Here is a 474-nt window from a genome sequence, read left to right as displayed (position 1 = left end):
GAGGAATCGCTGTGTTGTCGAGTTTGTTGGTGCCAAAAGTTTGATTTAATGATTTCCGCCAAGCTGTTTAGCATCAGTGCTGCTGTACCAGAAGGTGTTAATGGTAAAACCACGAGGCTTAAAAACAACTCAGGGTCAGATTTTATAGATTCCTCAAAGCTCTGAGTCACCACAGAGAAATGACACAGCGAGCACTGAGCCCCCTCCTCGTCACTGCAACATATAATCAGACAAGATGGTCGCCAGGCAAGCACAAACAACAGCGAGCCGAGCTCTCTCCTCTCGTCAAGGTAGTGCTGACAGACTAACACTTTGTACTCGAGGCTGGCTGCTGGAAAAGCTGAGGATATCTATTTCACACGCTAATTGCTTAACCTCCCCCTCCCTCGTCCTCCTTCACCACTTCAAGCCACTAAGTAACTCCACCAAGCATGAAAGGCCACAGATCTTACAATGTGAACAATCGTGCTCCGG

The sequence above is a fragment of the Epinephelus fuscoguttatus genome, linkage group LG4 (genome assembly GCF_011397635.1).
Source record: "Epinephelus fuscoguttatus linkage group LG4, E.fuscoguttatus.final_Chr_v1".
NCBI classification, from domain to species: Eukaryota; Metazoa; Chordata; class Actinopteri; order Perciformes; family Serranidae; genus Epinephelus; species Epinephelus fuscoguttatus.
The sequence above is the reverse complement of the archived record's forward strand: the minus strand, read 5'-3'. Positions refer to the sequence as shown.